The sequence below is a fragment of the Lepeophtheirus salmonis genome, chromosome 9 (genome assembly GCF_016086655.4).
Source record: "Lepeophtheirus salmonis chromosome 9, UVic_Lsal_1.4, whole genome shotgun sequence".
Taxonomy (NCBI): Eukaryota; Metazoa; Arthropoda; class Copepoda; order Siphonostomatoida; family Caligidae; genus Lepeophtheirus; species Lepeophtheirus salmonis.
In genome coordinates, this window is record NC_052139.2 from 9,313,599 (window position 1) to 9,332,552 (window position 18,954).

Consider the following 18,954-nt stretch of genomic DNA (forward strand, 5'->3'; position numbering starts at 1 on the left):
AAAAGTCATTTAATCTTATTAATGTTTTTTAAAATTAATCCTTTCTATCAATTTAATTATTTGTTTTCTTGTACTAAAAGCTATTTCAGTGCTCTATTTAAATTTATTTTTGTGACTTTTACTTTCATATTTTTAACAAAAAGGTAGTTATTTGATTCTGTGAGAAAATATTTAATTACTTGCAAATATACAGCCTTTAAAACTTTTTTAATTATTTATAATATTTGCATTATGTGTGGATAATGTCACAATCCAAAAAAATACTCTACTAATTCAATAAAGGGGGTTAATATACCTTATTTGATCCAAACCACAAGTCAACTAAAACAAAATCTTAGTGCAATGATCAGGAATCTCGTATTAGTTTTTTCTATCAAATCGAGTTTTCATATATTGCATATGAAATAGACCTTCTTGTATCGAATACTCTTTTGTAAATGAACCCCTAATTATTTATGCTTCAAATAAATTTATTTAACGTAAAACCAATTGAAAAATATTGTTTTATAATCAAAACACTTAAAACATAGTGGTTATTTAACCTTTAAATTGCATTTTCTCAAGATGGTATGATCAAAATAGAAAATACTAGAATGAGTAATCGGTATAGAGCAAACCATGGTTTAAATTTGTTTATGCGCTTTTGACTTTTTGTGTGACATTAACCTATCAAAAATTTAATCAATTCTTACTTTTAACATGTATAATCTTCCCAAAATCAGTCTGTAACTTTTTCTGTAATCCGGCTCAACAAAAGATAAACTAACTAGCAAAGGGGTGTCCGGTAAAATGATTGTGATAATAAGGTTCCAGACTACCTTGTTGGTATAATATCGATGTGAGGTAAAATTGTGGTGTACATTATCATTGTGATACAAAATTGTTATGGGTTATATCATCGTGAAGAAATTCTATTGCAAGCTATATAATTGTATGTAATTTCATTGCGAGACAATATCATCGTGTTCAATTTCACTGCATTTATGTTATATTTGTATATATTAATAAAAATATTGAATGAGTAATCAAATTCTACTGCAGCCGTTTCCCTGAGCACCATGGAACCCTTGAAATATCCAAAAATACATCTCAGCCCTCAGATTATACAGGTTAATTTATGGGCCTCAATTCAGTGAAACTCCACCGGTTCTATTTCAAAGCATCAACGATCCCTCCTTATAAGATATAATACACCCCGACACACAGGTAGTATAGGTGAACTGCTGGGGTCAGAGACAGGCTAAAATCTCTGATTGGACACATGAATGATGAATTAAAACGTTTTTAAAAGATATAAAACGGATTTGGCCTTGGATCCCAATGGTGTGTCTTTTGGGATATTAGAAAGTGTCCATGATTCTCAGAAAAGCGGTGGCGCTGGAGTCTAACTGTCTACAGCCCCGGAATTTCTCTTGTAAAACTTGTATTTTTTTTGGAAATTAGAAGGGATCACTGATGGTTCGGGAAACGGATTCAGAGAAATTTAACCAGTATCGGCGTCCAGTAGTTCACCTGTACAACCTGCGGGCTGGATTGTATTAAATGATATTGGAACGGTTCCATGATGCCTTAAAACGTTACGTTGGTGGAGTTTAAACTTATTTGGGGCCTAGCCTTTCACCTGCACATCCTGATGCCCAGGGTTTCTTTTTGGATATTAAAAAAGGGGTGTATGATGCTAAGAGAAGCGGCTGGGGTGGATTTTTTTAACCATTTAATTGTTTGATTAACGAAAAAAATATAACTGGAATGAAATTGTAGTTATATTATATTGTCTTACAATAATATTACTCATAATCATATTGCATGCAATTAAATTGCTTCATGATGATATTGCCCAAAACAATTTTGTCAGGAACCTTTTTACCAGTAATAGGTAACATTGCATAAAACCATTTGGTATAAATTTATGAGGAAACGGGGCATAGACTTTATGAATTGTCATTTTGTACCCCGAGGTATTTTCAGGTACCGCCGATACTTAAATAACTACGATGAGTCCCTCACAACACCTCTGTTATAGTCTGAATATTGGGGGTGTTTTCGGGTACCACCTGCTCTCAAAACGGGATGAAACCAATCGCCGACACTTAAAGAAACTACTAAGATTCCCTCACAGCCCCACCACCTCCCACCTAATTGTACACTAAATCTGTGGGGGTGTTTTCGGTTACCACAGATTCCAAAAACGGGATGCAAATATACTATGATAAGGACATGAAACCATTGTGTCAAAATTATTGTAATTCATTATAAATGATTGTACGTTGATAAAGTTGACATTTTTGTCAACTTTATAGGTGGGGGCTCTTAGTTATTAATTAAGTATTGGTAGTGAGTTAGATCCCGTTTTGGGACCCGACGGTACCCGAAAACAACCCCAACATTCGGAGTACAATTTAAGCACCCCTACAGATTTAGGGTAAAATTGGGGGGATTTTGAGGGACTCTAAGTAGTTACTTAAGTATCAGCGGTAGCCAAAAACACATCCAACATTCGGGTTACAAAATGACTATTCATAAAGTCTATGCCCCGTCTCCTTATAAATTTATGCGAAATGGTTTATTCAAAATTGTCGCTATCCAAAATGTCCTTATGGAAATATGTTTTATACGAAGTTACCGTACACCCTTTTTACCATAATAATTTTACAGTGAACCAAAAGGAGGCAGTTATATGGCCTCCATTTAACTTCATTTGTGGAAGAAAAAAGCATTGATTTAAAGTACGCATAAAATTTTCAGTGAATTATTGATTCGCCTGAATTTATCAAAAGTTGAGTCGAACTTATAAAGATACTCTCAAAAGTACCAAAAACCAAATTTAACAGGCAAAACCAATTACAGATTCGTAATCTCGTGAATTACTCCTAGAATTAAGCCTTAATTGATTTTTTTTTTTTTTTTTTTTTATACCAAAAAAAAAAAAAAAAATTAAATATTATATATCAAAAGTGTCAAATTTGAACATTTTTTACATGAAAAAGAAGCCTTTTCGAAATTTTGAGTAGATTTTACTATAATTTTCATGAGAAAATTAATTAGCAATTTAAAAAATATTAATTCAAAATGTTTTTTTTTTTGAATAAATTAAATTAATATATTAAAAAACATTAAAGGCTTATATTTGGGATTTGGAGGATTTTTTGACAAAGGCAAAAAAATTGGACTTGTGTAATCTTTGAATAATGAGGTCATTTTCTGGTTTTTTTTTCCTTTTATAAGAAACTACTTTAGCGAATATTCTTCCCTCATTAGCAATCCTATTGTGATTTTATTCACAAATAAAGCTTCTTCATTCATGGAGGGCTCATAATTATTTGTGATCTGATTCTTAGTGGTGTGATCTTTATTGTGTTGTATGTGAATATGTGTATAAAAATTACATAGATATATTTATTTTTGCAACAGATTTCTTTGCATATAAACCCCCTCCTTCAATTCCATTATTGTACAGATATAATGCAAAATAATTTTGAATAGAATTACACATGAATAATTTGATCAAATTATGTAAATACACTAAAAAATTAAATTATGAGGTTTTTCTTTATATAAATACATAAAAAAGTTGGGGACCATAGAACTACCAATTAGGGAGGGTCACAATTTATATAGCCATATCTATGTATATCTCTCTTTGTTATTGCATTTATGTATATCTATTTATACATTTTATTTCACGACAATAAATTTATTTGTCATTGATTTGACAAAAAAGTAATTCATATTCAATCGTATAAGTTCAAAGTATTATTTTATATTTTGAATAATACTGTATACTGTTATTCATCCACATACATAATTATTACCTAATTTTGTAATAATTGTATGGGCAATATATGGATATTGTTCGAATGGTCTGCAGTTATGAGTAAGGATGTAAATTGTAAGCATTTTCGGTATGTAATAAAAAGAAAACGAGTATAAACATTGTAACCCTGACAATTTGAAATATGGTTGAGAGAAAAGACGGTTAGTGTTATGCCGGTTCATTAAATTTAAGAAAAAAATCCAACTCCGTTTTCTAGAAAAAAAAAGGCAATAATTACTGTGTTGTCGATCCTCAATTCTAAGAACTTACACTTATAACTCTGCAAACAATCCTCGGTGTTCCTCTTCATCATTCACGCTCTAGTGATTACTTTATACTTATATTTTCTCCATATAAAAAGAAAATAACTGAGGTAACAACTGTACAAAATAAAAGTACACTTTCACGTTCCCAACAACATCAACAAAAATCGCACGCTAACAAATGCTTATGATTTACAATCCTAGGTATACAATAGGGTATTGAGCCGATTATAAACTGACTTTCCTTCATTTTGAGGACTTGAATAGAAAAAAAAATTGAACGATTACCGAAAATAATATTTGGTTGTTTATTTCTTCACTATTTGTATTGGTCACCTAACACATTTTTACTCTAAGACCAACGGTCTAAACAAGTGGCAAAACGAGGACAACTTGACCAATCTTTTACATATTTAATTGGTTACAAGAGTAAATTATTTTTTGCCTTCTAAGAGGTGCAGACTGTATAATGAGTTACTTTAAAAATAATTACCCAATCTCTATGAATTAACCTGTAAAAAAAAAAAAGTAAAGAAAAAAAATCCCTACTTCACATAGAAAAATGATAAAGTGACACAATTTTGTAAGCTAAATTAGGACAAGAATTGATCCCGTGATCGTTGTTTTGCTTAAAGAATCAATAAATTATAGGAAATAAAGTAATAAATGAGCATCTGAATGGAAATTTTTCAGAAATGAACAAATGAACGGAAAAAGTATGAGTGGGTTCATACCTGATTATAACCAATACAATACAACGCTATTTTTCAAGAATTCCTATACACAGCCGCTAGACAATGACAATTATCTCCAAACCAGTTTTTTTTTGCAATGCAATTTCCTCCCTTAAGGGGTGAAATAATTTCATTTACTATACCGTTTCTAGGAATGAACTTGAATGTCCTTAAATGTTTCTGATTTTGTCTCACATTGGTTAATAATTATATTTTTTTATTATGTTACGATGAATGGGCCGTATTGGAAGCTCCAGCATAATTTGACAAAAAAACATTTTTCCTGAAAAATATTACACAATATGTGACCCATAACCACAAAAGTATGCTGGAATATTTATCTCAAAATTAAATGTGGATTACATTTGTTTTCTTCGACGAATTATTGTCAATTTCTATCATCAAATTATTCTTATCAACCCGAAGATACCACAAATTTAATTTAAAGTAGCAAAAAATTGATCCTCATCATAAAAGATTGAGAACTGACCTATTTTATTTTAGAAAGGTCATATCCAGCACAAATTAAGTCATATAAATCAAGTAATAGTTCCTCACTAGAGCTAAAATTATTGGGTATCTAAACCCATTCCACAAATTTGATTATAATATATAATCGGACATATGTTACATTAAGTAAAAATCTTAATTGGGATTTTTATGTTGGAAAACATTTTGTAGATAATTGCATATTTTAATGTGATACAAAATAATATTATGATAAATATTGTTATTACTCACTGGCACTTCAATTTATTTCTCCCAAGTAATGGCTACCAGTGATTGTCCAAATATTTGATTTTAGTTTGGAAAAATTATTAAATCTTGGGTTAATGTAATAAACAACCATTCTTATATTATTTATTATTAAATGGAATACGGACTGTGCTTAGTATTAGATACAGTTTTGAACCCACATTTTCAAGAACTAAAACTGTGGACAATTGTTAATATAAAAGAACGGAGATTTTGCCTAAGTTTGCCGAGCAGGCATCGATTATAATGCCTATAATCGACTGAAAATGTATATTTAATATTGGGGTATATGCATATTTTATTGAAAAGTTCACTGGTAGCCTTTGTGATAATAAACCCTTATGAAATTTTTTTACTTAAGTAGTAATATGACTTAACTACATTGTAAGGTACATTCTACAATGTTATATGATATATTGATATAAAATATTACTCTACACAAGAATATTTATTCCTTCACCTATATGACATTAAAATAATTATATTGCTCTTTAATAAATTATAATTAGTATAATTATAATTTAGTTAGGAAAAGAGAGTAATAACAATATTAATTATCAAATATCATTTTATGTTATATTAAAATATGCACACAATTTATAGTATTTTAAGGTGAATTGTTCGATCACGGGAGATGAATGAATCTCTACATTTTGATTTTCTTTCCGGTCTTGTCCGAATGGACGTAAAAGTCGTCACCTAAAATAATCTTATTTAAACCAGTGACGTCATCATCAATCAATCTTAACTAATTCTTATAAGAATAAAAAAATGCTTTAATTAGGCAATAATAATGACTAGTGATGTGTCAGGAGCAAAACTCGTAAATTGCTACTTGAGTTCTATTAAGTCAACGGGAAAATACAAAAAACTCGGCTCGTGTGTCTAAAATGTGAGTATTTACTCAAAATACGTCAAAAATTAATTGTATTCTCGTCTTTTTCTTTTTGAGAATATAAAGTAAGTAAGTTCTCACTCGTATTTTTTTTATTCGGATTCAAAAAGTTTTGAGTCAACAAGAGGTCTTTGTTTTTTGAATTATTTTGATGAGAAATACAAAAATTAAAATTTCAAAAAATTAATTTTTTCTATAAAAAAAATTCAATTACAAATTTTTTGGTTGAAAAATCCATAGCTATTTATAGAAAACTAAATTAAATTTGAAATATTAATTAAAAAAACAAAAAAAAATTATATTTTCTTGTAAAAACAAAAATTCTTTAATTTAGGGGAGGGGAGGGCTTTAGCATCTCCAGTCCACCCCCTGCAGACGCCCCTGAGATATGTACAACTTGTAAAATATTCTTTTAAAATCTTAAGTACAACCTGAAGTCCCTTTGAGAACCTTAAGGGGTAGGCGTACCTCCATTTGAGAACCACTGCTCTAAGGATTTGATTTCTCATCAGTCAACATATTAAATTTGGTTCCTCAAACTCTTATTATTACTCATTCATTCTTGAGGCAAAAATACATATGAAATGATATACGTGTTCAGTAGTTTTGTGTGAGTATGCTCATGAAAAATGAAAAGTACAAACTGAGGATGGATTATAATATTAAAGCAAAATATGTTTTTTACCCTACGTATAACTACTCTGGGTAATCCTGAGTACTACGACAAAGTATTCAATAAAACACGAATTTAATGTTTTGTAATATTTAATAATTCATTATTGTCAATTTTTCCTTATATGTAGTCTTATTGTCTAACACATACTGGGTTTTTTGAGACTAGTATTATTGATCTTCTCATTACCCTTAAAAAAAAAATCAGTCTAATTGAGTTTATATCCAAAGGTATTCTCTAGCAAATATTTAAACTTTTATATTAAGCTCATTTAATATAAAAATATCTAAAAAAAAAATGGTATATTGTTTCTAATATTCCGCATAAAAGACACTCTCCTACCTTGTCTCTATAAAATATGGCTCCCACTTCAAGAGTTCCAGTAAGTCTTCCATCTATCTAACATTTCTCCGCAGACGTTAACAAAAAAATTCCTGAAAGTATTGATACACCCGAAAATGTCCCTTTAAATTATCCGCCGCCTTAGATAGTCCTTAAAAGTATCCATAGTAAGAGTTTGAAGTCCTCAACTACATTGTGCGAAGTAAAATCGTGATCATAACTTTACATCAATCTGAATTACTTGAGGCTGAATATTTTAAACTACTAGTTTGTGTTTTTAAAAGTAAGGACTCTTCCAGTTCATGAACAATAAATAAACAACTTTCAAAAATCACAGTTTTCAGCATGAAGGCGAAAATGTAAAGGGTGCCAGATTTTCTCCACGCCCAAGTTACTTTAAAGTAAATTTTTAAAGGGATATCTGAGTCTTGTGTAGGTCCCTTAGCAGGGGTAGACTACAAAAAAGGAAAGGGGGATGGAGATTGTGAACACCGCAATTATAAGAAGTCAAACCAAGTTGATGAGGTTGCAAGTATGTGTAGGATTTGGGGAGGAAGGTCTTCTTATGTACGATAACATCGGAAACTGATTTCAAAAACTACCAAGGACAACTGGGTCAAGATATGCTTGAAATTGCTGACTTGGTTAAAGCATACACGTCATTTTGACCACCTTCCTCCCCAGACAATTCCCCTTCTGAACATGCAGTTTTGGACGTATTCAAGAAGAGAGCATGTCCTCACCGAAACTTGGATGACCTCCGTCAAGCAGCAATGGGCAGCTATGTCCGAGGACTTCATGAATAATTTCTGCAACGCCTTTAAGCCTAGGTTAAATGCCATTTCAGAAGCCAAAGGAAATAGTTTTGAAAAAAAAGAAAGATATATCAAAAGAGAAGTCTGTGACAAAGCCTCAAACTCCTTTTCATTCTTGCAAAAGTTCACCTTCTTTGTTCGTTACTAAAAGTTCCCCGATTTTACATTACAGACTGTATTATTGAGCAGCATTCGTTGGACGTAAGGTTCCCCTTGTTTTTGTTCAAAAACCATTATACATTTGTATTGTTATATGTAAATATTCTTTGAAGATTGCAGGAAAAGAGGATGGAAAAGGGTTAAAAAGAAGAATAGAGAAGAGTTGGAAGTGAGAGGGGGGAGCAAGAAACTCATTTATTACCACGATACTCCCAGTATTGACAAGGAACCAATATATTTATATATGTACTCTTGCTGCTTTACTCGATGGTTAATTAAGTTTCATTCTTCTTTAGTTTCATTATTATTTCCTTTATACATTATATATATATATATATATTTACAATACCCAACGGTAGTGAAAGCATTTACTTTGGTTACGTTACTTATTTACTTATATATGTGCCTACTTAAAAAAAAAGAAGACTCACCTCATTAATACTAGAAGGACGGTAGGACAGCACACTAAGACGGATTGTACCTTTTATTTTTTCGAAAATCAAAAATGAGGAATGATTTTTTAATGTATTTTACAAGGAAAATCCAAAATTGACATACAAACGTAAAAGCTAAATCAAAAAAAAAAAAAAAAAAATCAATGCAAGTGTCATGTTGCTCAAGTCATGCTTTAATTCATTTTTTAACATTAGCCTCCTCCATGCATCTATAGTCCTAATCCCTACATCTCTTTCTTCTTGTTAGAATTAACTAGCATAGATCACAATTTTCATTACCCTATCAACACTTTATGAGTGGCAAGGCCAGTTGTGTACCTTCATTGATGAATTTCCTCAACTCTGAAGTGCTTAGAATACAAGTGAAGGCTTGTTCTAGTACATCCTTTGGCCAGCATATCAAGTCACTAATCATGGAAGCATAACATTTGATATTGGGTGTTTCTCTGATCCTGAAAGAGGAGTCCACCAACAGAAATGTCTGACTCCTCTTTTCTCCTGATAGTTAAAATTGTTTTCACGCCAATTCTCTCCTTCTGATACTCAGAGCCAAAAGTATTCTGGATGAAGTGATTCACTATGCGCAACCCCAGCATAGTTTTTCACAGTAGGGGTCACAATGTCAACCACCTCATTCCTTGGGTACTTGATGCAGTTTAGTTGAAACAGGACTTTCCTTAACCCTTGAATCCAGGAGCAATTTACCTTCACTTTGAACCAATTTGCACAAAATGTACATTAACACAACCTCCTTTTGCAAACTGCAGGTATCAACAATTAATTCACTTGTGTTTAAGCAATGTAAATTAGTAATGTTCAATAGAACGATGTGACTCAATGAATAACGCAAGTGGGAGAAATTATTCTCTTGAACTCAATCCGTGGTGATCCTAGATCAGATGAAGTAATAGAAAGTTTTGGGGGTCTCTCTAAACTCCAAGACCGTTATGATTTTTAGTGTACCGAAAAAAATTGGTCCTTTCAAAAAGTTCAGTCTTGACTAGTGTCAAAGAAAAATTCGTTCTTGATGGGTCTCAAAGATAAATTTGATCTGGATTGTTCTTAAAAGAAAAGAAAAGAATTTAAAATTCGGTCTGGACCAATTAATTTTTGATGGCGTCGTGTGTGTTTCAAAATTTACAATAACGTCATTGAAGTTAAATGTGCCGTATAAATCATATTTATACAAATAACAAATTAGGCTAGGGAAACCAATCTGTCCGTAGATTGAGACTGAACAAAATTGGTCTACGATTTGAAAACCATAATATTTTGGTCTACTCTCTGAGATAGGGATATGGACCAAAATATTGGTCCAAATCGGTATAAAAAATAAATTATGATCGCACTGAAAAAATAAATTGGTCTGGGGACGAGCCTCTATGGCTGTAATTGTGATTGAATATACTTCACATATAAGCCATTGGTGCAACTCTATTTATAATAAAAAATTTTAAAAGAATGTTCATAATATTTTTATTACAAATATATATTATATCATTAAGGAATTACATAATTTTATTTTGATTGAGTATAAAAAAACATATAATTGACTCATGAAATATGCACTTCAAAATCAATGAGACAATGGTGAGGATATTATTAAAAAAAATGTTCTTAAAATATTTATGTTTGAATATAAGTTAGTAAAATATATATTTCTTTACTTAAAAAAATAAAACATAAGTGTCAGACCCTTTCTTGGCATCCCAAATCCACTTATGAGTGAACCCAAATATATATTTTTAATGTATATTCGTACACACACACACATCTATTATAATTCAACTCCGCCTTCTCTTGGGGAGCTTCATTTCTCATTTTGTCCACAATAGTAGGATTTGGAGAGCTTCTTTTTCTATATATTTATTATTATCCTATATCCAGAACAAAAAGTTTGCTTTTGTGAATGAAAGTCATAAATTTGTCTTTACCCCCTTCAACACACGGGTCCAAGAAAACGTTCATACCACTCAAAATAGGGTTGAACTTTGTGTATACCCTCTATGTACTAAAAGTCTTGGAATCTTATTACAATGAAAATGTAAGAGTTTTTGTAATGATTATTCTTGTATATATCCATTTTGAACTTTTTGGAGTGATAGTTTGGAGTGATATTTTTTCAATAATTAAATATTTAAAATTTTGAACTTTTTGGAGAAATAGTTTGGAGTGATATTTTTTCAATAGTTAAATATTTAAAATTTAATTTAATTTTGCAATTTTTATTCAGAAAAATTTTATTTTTTAATTTGTTTTCTGACAAATTAAATTTTTTAATTTGTTTTCAGATAAATTTAATTTTCTGAGAATAGCTTTTTTTTTTAATTAATAAAAAAATGAATTTACGATTTTTTTTTCAAAAAAATTTAATTTTGTCTGAAGAGTTATAGATTTTTGAATTTTTTTTCCAAAATATTCAATATCTTAAATTTAAAAAAAAAAATTAGTTATTATAAATAGCTCTGGATTTGGAAACTTGTTTCCAAGAAATTTATTATATGATTTTTTTTTTCCAATAAATTTTTATTTTTGTTATGTTTTGTAAAAAAATAACAAAAACAGCGTGAAATATCTTTAGAGCTCCCATTTAAAGAATATTAGTGACCTCGATGTTGAATTAAGTAATTCGGGGCCGTAGGGGTTCCCCTTTAAGTCTGTTTGACGTATTGTACTTACAGGATTTGAGTTTATATCGACGTAAGTCAGATTGGTTTCTATCTCTAGATATTTATTTATTTATTAGTACGAATTGAAAATTACTAATTTTGATAATTTTTTTAAATTAAATACTAAGCTAAAGTTAACTGGTTACAATAATTAAAAGAATAGTTATAAGGGGCTTAAACTCAATGGAACTGCCCCAATCAAAAATCCCCAATACAGGACAAAACCTTACTATAGACTCTCAAACGATCCCGACAAATATTACCACAGAGAATAAAGTTAAATTTGAACCAAAACTTGCTACCGGATTCCACAAATAGTAAAAATTAGGATATTCCCAGTAGCGCCGAGGTATGCCGGCCAGACCTAAGAAGTGTATATTAAAAAAAGTAAAATTTACACCAATAAATATTAAAATAAACTGAGCTTTTCTAATTGCTATATTTATTGTGAGCCCCGTCAGCAAAGCATATTAGTGAATAAATCCAGCTATTGAAGCAAAAAATTATCCCATTCTTAAAACATAATGGAAATGAGCAACCAAAAAGAAGTGTCATGCAAATTTATATCTAGAGCAGAATTAGCTAAAAAAAATACCAGTCAAGCCTCAACTCAATAGAACCTTTCCCCCCCACCACAAAAAAAAAAAATATATATACCAATATATTCATTCCTGCGGATGCCGTTCCCTTTAGTGTTGATCCTGTAACTAACAAGCAAAGTTATAGATATAAAAACCTTGATACATCCATGGACCCCCCCAAGAGAGAAATCCATTTCCTGACCCTCCAGACCATCTGGTTGCTGACTGAGAGTATGTTTTGGTGTGACTGTGCGGACTACAACAACAACCTCCTTTCTTTTGGCCTCCATTTTCCACTTAAGAGTATTTAATCTGACCTAAACAGCTCACCTCACATTTAAAACCATAGCAACAAAATATTCGCACCGGATGTTGGTACAAAAGGCCAACAAATCCTTTCAAATTTTCATTTTGATATGATTACAAGTCTTATCTTACACACGGTATTTATTTCTCTAGTTCTATGAATACTTTTTGAAGTCATGTCTATGAAAAAAAAAAAATTATTTCATCATTTGACTACAAATTACCTTATTAGTTAGAATGATAACTACTAGTTATTATGTAATTAAAGTGGTCATCATTTGGGGTACTTTTAATGTAAATAAAAGATACATACACTTTTGCATATTAAAAGTTTTTATATATTAGTGTTAGGCTTGGAACTAAAGCTTTAAAACAAATTAACTAAAAGTGTATGTTAGTTTGAAGAGATACGTGATCATAGATATATCTATTTCCTACACAAGATGTTGATTTTTATGATACCACAGATGACGTAACTTCATCCTTTTTTGTCATTAATTAGAATGATAATAACTAGTGAAAATGGTCGTTATTTGGGGTATTTATAGTGATACTTAGTAATGCACATACGGGGGGATAAAGAAGGGCAAGGAACTACTATGATGTCGATCACAATTATACTCTGAGTACAACAAGGACTTACAATTATAACTACCCAAAAAATCATCAATATTACTGTCCGTCTTTTATGAGCAGACGCAAATGTTCAATCCAGTTTGTATACATCAATGATAGCTCGAAAATTAAGTCTTTGGGTTGTCTACTCATAAAAAACGGTTGATCTATAAAATAAAACTGATTTGCCTCAATGGACATATGATACTACTGAATTAAACCCCATGTTAGCATCAGCCGTCTATAATGAATTTCTGCGATAAACAGGAGAATCTTCTACATCTACAATAGGATTAGTGCATGGAAAATATTATAAAATTATATTTAAATATTCTTTTAATTATGTTTTTTTAAATATACGAAGGGTAAGCGAGAATTCTTCTTACGGAGTTTTAACATCAGTGTTTTGTAAGTCTTTATATATTCGGTCCAGCCCAGTCCAATTTTAGCACTGCCCCTTTGCACTGTTATTACTGGAACTGATTAAAATAAGGGAAAATAGAGTTGAGTAATGTTATCAAAGTTCAAACTTTATTAGTCTTGGGACTGATATGCAGGACGGAATTGGACGGTACCAAGAGTGACCTGAACGGGGCTGCAGTCCAAAATAAGTTAACACACCGCATTCATTAATACCACAACGATCTATTGACGAATCAAGAAAAAAAAGGGGGGGAATGTGTATTCAACTGATTAATTATTCATCTGTTAAACTCACATAATACTTTTTCAAATCATGAATATCTCCACAGATAAATCAAGTATAACAGTTTGTAAACTCTTATAATGATAAATCGATTGAATGCAGGGCTTTTGTTAATTTTTTTCGTTCGAAAAGTTGAGAGATATACCGAGTGCAGAGAAAAAATATTTACACTTTCAATCTTGAACTTTATCAAGATGTATTTCAGCAAAAAAGTTGTAATAGGGTATGTCAATAAATTAACTAATGTCTTGGCTACACTAATCATCGATGTCCTTGGCAGTAATAATAGCTTCCAGACGGCCACAGAGAGCCTTGCACCCATTGCAAATGTAGTCCTCAGACATGGCATCCCAGTGCTGCTTGACAGTGTCTTTGAGGTTCTTGATGTTTGGGGACGGTCGGTGCAGGTCTTGACTCAACACACACCCAAAAAGTGAAGTACAATGGATTGACATCTGTTCAGGAGGGGCACATTTTCTTTGGCCAGAAAGGCAAGTTGTCTGACAATCACTTCTGGGCCTTTTTGGTTGCAGGCACACCATCCTACTGGAACACCACGCTCATGTATGGATAGTTGGTCTGGACCCATGGTAACATGGCAATCTCCGTTGGTTTCTTGCCAGCATCTATGCAAGTATGCGGACCGAAATTCGTTGATCAAGTTCTGGTATCTTTTTCTTGGCTTCTAGGACACATAGAAATACCTTTTTGATTTGCTTTTTAGCGTAAATATATGCCCACATTTACAAAAACATTGAATTATGTAGGAAAAACTAAGTGTAAAGATTTTTTCACTGCACCCGGTAATATACTGCATGTTTTGTTATTTTTACTTTTAGTTAATTAGGGAACATATTTTTGAAGTCATTTCCTCTGTATTTATTTATTGGTTTGAGTATGTCCCTATAACCTATAAAACAATTGTGTTTTGATGTTCCTAACAACATAAATGCAATTCATTGTCGATTGATGAAAAAAGAAAAGAAATAAATAAAAAAGTTTGTCGTTACGAAAGAGTATTTTTACTACTTTACTATGTCCTTGGTAGTGAATTTTTATGGCCTATTTAAGCCACTTCCAGATGATTTCCTTTTTACAATACCTTCTTGATTATCATCAACTACTCCTCACCGTTAATGTTTAGCATCTCTTTCGTCAAAAGAAGTAGGTCACTCAACAGTCTCCCATTGTCTGTATTTTTAAGAAGACCATAAACTCCAATTGAGTGCTTCTTGTTAAAGGGTTTGGGAGATCCATCAGAAGGAGCTTTTCAACCCCCTTCCCAAATAACGAAAAAGAAAAATAACTTCGCTCATTGTAGAACTTTATTTATTTTTTTATTTTCTGGTAAATCTCTTAAAATGACCACCAAGAGTTGAGTGACTGATGCAATTGTCTAGTCCCTCCGTGAAAAGACCTTTCTTGGAAGTAGACTGTTCCGTTTTTGAGCTCATATCCCTCTGCATAATGATTTTTTCTGCTAAGACAATAAAATAACTGACTTTGTTGAAGTTTGAGACTTTACAGACCATTTCTGTCGTGGTATATCCTATATTAATTTTTTTTTTTTAAAGGGAGAACCAATTTTTAATGCAAATTTGCATTTTTTGATATCTTGTATCGTCCAAAATGTGATCACATGAGTTAAAAGGTGTATTTTACATATTTTTTAGAATGTAGTTCATTGTGCACTTCGGTTTTAATCATTCGGGGTTTAACTGTTTTATTTAAGACTAGTGGTAGTAACTGAGATTGCCCGGAGTTATAAGGCGTCGACATATGGAATTTTTTTGCTTTAATGATAAACATTATATCAGCCCAACAAATCCTTTATCTTACTCTCCGTTTTTCATGAGCAAACTCAAAGGTAGTTACTCAAAACTTAGATGTTATCACCTCAAGAATAAAACAAATAGTTTGAGGAAAATGATAATATGATTTAATGAGCCAGAGAGAGAGAGTTCTTCACTTCGTTGCTAAGTCTCATTTAAAATTGCATTCCTTTTTTAAAATTTTATATGAAGTACTTCCTTTTTTTTTTTTTTTGTATGAGCTGAACTAACTACACAAGATATTTGATTCGTTTTATAGAGTGTTCCCTGTATACCTTATTCCCTTTTATCTTCAAAATGTATTGGCATACGCATCAGGGAGCACTATATACAGTGTACCTAGTAACGTGTTTTCATACATTCATATATTATTTTTTACTAGTAAGATGGCTCTTCAGTTGAATCAATGTTACTTTTTAAATACTTTTTCTGCACAATTACTTAGATTTTTTTTTTCAAAAGAACAGATGTTTGACATATTCAGTCTAATTGTATCAGCTCACTCAGTACTCAATTTGTATCTAATTGTCACATAATGAAATTACCCAATTTCTTGAATGGAATATTTATTAAGATTGAAAGGAAGTAAGAGTTGATGTTATTATAAATACCCAGAAACTTTGCTTATATTAATTAGAAGATAAGATAGAAAAAATAGAGATAATGTTCATCGTTATGTTCAACAGCTATTAGTTAAAGTGATGTTTTAACTTTGATATTAAATATTGAATAAAACTGCCTCAAAAGGCTCAATTTTGATCCAAAAATCTCATATTTTTAAGTTAAAATGGTTTGAAAGGCCTCAAACTTGGATACAGTTCGTTTTTTATACCCAGCAGACCAATATTCTTAAATTTTCCCATGTTATGTTTGATAAAGGAATGAAACTATAAATCGTTTTTGTTATGGTACATACTTTTTTGATTCGAAAAAAAAAAGTTTAGATTTTTAGATCGAAATTGGTCGTTTTTATGGTTTTTAGTATTCCTTTTTTTAGCTGTGCTCAATGGTTTGAAGGAAAATAGAGTGCACTTTTCTAAAAATAACAAAAAAAATTTAGAAATAGGAAGAAATTTGGCAGTTTCTTTTTAAATTTAATTTATAACATTGTTTGATAAAAACACCTTTACATAATCAAGGCTCAATGGTTGTTAAAATTAGAGAATAACCTATAGACTTAGTCAAGTTTTTCTTCTAGCCAGGAATAACACTTACTACTTTAATTTAAAATGTAATAAGATAAAAAGAATGAATAAGTATTCAAAAGTATCATTAAAACTCTAACGCGTGTTATTTTTTAGAAATGAATAAAGCTACAAATGTCAATATTAAAAGTACTTTATATCATAAGAAAAATAAAATATTGTACTATCTAAATCGTCAAGTGCGTCGTTAGTAAAAAAGTTATCTGGAAAAAACTAAATATTCATAGTTTTATTTAATGTTTAAACTAATTAGAATATTGAGATATTTAAACATCCCATGGGCACTAATGGGTTATGTTACGGTATTACGTACATAAAAAGGCTAGATACAGTTCAAATATGACGATTTTCTTCCCTTGAGACCTCCATACTTGATTCACAATAATTCACGACTTAACCGGACAAGCACAATTATGTCCAACAAACGTTTGTAGTCTACACTCACACCTTTACAACACTGTATCCTATGATCTGATGTGACCAATAATGAACTTTATATTCTTTTTGCCAACCTAATGTTATTTGACTAATAAAATAATCTATTTGTTTCTTCTTTTATATTAAATAATTTTGTATGAGGGTTTTTTGTTTTTATACAAAAAAAACCACAATAATTTACAACTTTTTATTTATACTATAAATTCTTTTTTGAGACACAGTTGTAGCATATTTCTCTCTCTCTCTCTCTTTTACAGACAATCATTAATTATACACACATAGTTGTGTCGGCATTGATACATAAATTATGCCGTTACTAATTGTTGGAGGAAAAAAAAAGTAAATATTTTGTTATTACATTGCAAATATTATAGTAATAGCGCATTTGAGCTTTTTCTCAAACGACACATTAATGAGAAAGAAATACATTTAAAATTGACCGAAATAATACAAGAACCCAAACTAATTTTTTCTCATTATACAAAGTACATTAGAGTGTACCCTAATGACAAAAAGTTTGAAATTTGATATCTACAAATATTCTTTTATTTTGCATTTTATTCCTCTACAGAAGAAAACGACCTTTAAATGTTCGAAAAAAAAGTCTTTCAGGTATGCGTTTTTTGTTGACAATCAGTAAATATATGTATATAAGATTTTCATATTGATTCATTAAATGATCCAGTTGAATTGAAATTGAAAAACTGTATTTGAGGAGTAAAATTGAAGGAAAACATCAAAAACATATGCGCGTAATACGCCGTACCAAAAAAGTATATTTATTTACTAGCGATATCATTAGGACTAAGATACACTTAACGTGAGGCATCAAGGAGAAATTTTGGAAAAAAAAATCTATAGATATAATTCTAATCTAACATACTTAATTAATTAAAAATCATATAACTCGATTAAACTCGATAATTGAAAAATCACAATATTAATATGAAAAAATTTTCTCCATGTTTGACAGATTTTTATGTAAAAATGAGTTCATTTTTCTTTTTTCATACGTTATTTTCTTGTTTCTATGAATACAATACAAATTATAAAATATCCCGGATTGCCAAATCCAGAACTTTTGTCATTACGGTACACCCTAACATACATACACACTTATAAGTAAAGAAAAGGGGAAGAAAACTACTTCTCATTAGGATATGTCAGAAAAATGAACCCTAATTTACAATTATTTATTTTTTTCGTTCCCCCTATTATTTGTTTGTAGGTGGACAATTTGGACCCGTCCCTGTAGTCCTGATATTTAAAGAGCAATTAAGATGAAATAAATATCCTATTATAGAATGCAACAAAATCAACTCACTTGGTATAAGTATTTGCATACGTCATTATCTTGATTTTTATCAAATTTTAGTTTTCCTAAATTCGGATATTTTCATTATAATGTATCTATTTATTCTTTGTACCTACAAATAAATTGTCACTCATTTAAAATTTTGAAAACTTTTAAAATATATTATTGGTTTATTGTTCTGTATATATACAAAAACCTTTTTAAATCACCGAAGTTAAACACCTTAGTTTTAGGGGTTTTGGCTTGCCCTGGCACACTACTTGTTTATAAAAAATAGGGGCTTCCTATGAAGTAGAATTTGGATTAATAATAGGTGGAGTAAAAATATCTCTATTATTTTTCCAATAGATGCCTTTAGTAATGTGTATCTGGCATTGTATA